A 429-nucleotide genomic window follows, 5' to 3' on the forward strand; every position below is an offset into this window, starting at 1 on the left:
GTGTTCATGGTTGAGCGTTATTTACCATCAGGGCATTGCCTCAATTGCTATGTTTAATGGTGCAGACAGTGGTGGTTTCTTATATGAGCAATATGGGCAAATGCCCAGGGCGTTATGTTTTTAGGGATGGCACGAGACCATCACACTTTTTAGCACAGAAATGAATATTTAATATTGGTAAAATGTATTAAGTATTTAATATCTAGGTGTTTTATGGTAATATGGATCTTTCAGATTATTTTGAGAAGCAATTTCGATCATATTTTACATTTTATTGTGTCATGTAGCGCGGGCCGCTGGTCTTGGTCTTGACTCGGTCTCGACTTCCCTCGGTCTTGGTCTTGACTTGGTCTCGACTTCCCTCGGTCTTGGTCTTGACTCGGTCTCGACTTCCCTCGGTCTTGGTCTTGACTTGGTCTCGGACCCCAA

This window comes from Poecilia latipinna, unplaced genomic scaffold (genome assembly GCF_001443285.1).
Source record: "Poecilia latipinna isolate Pla-1442-1.1 unplaced genomic scaffold, P_latipinna-1.0 Scaffold209, whole genome shotgun sequence".
Lineage (NCBI taxonomy): Eukaryota > Metazoa > Chordata > Actinopteri > Cyprinodontiformes > Poeciliidae > Poecilia > Poecilia latipinna.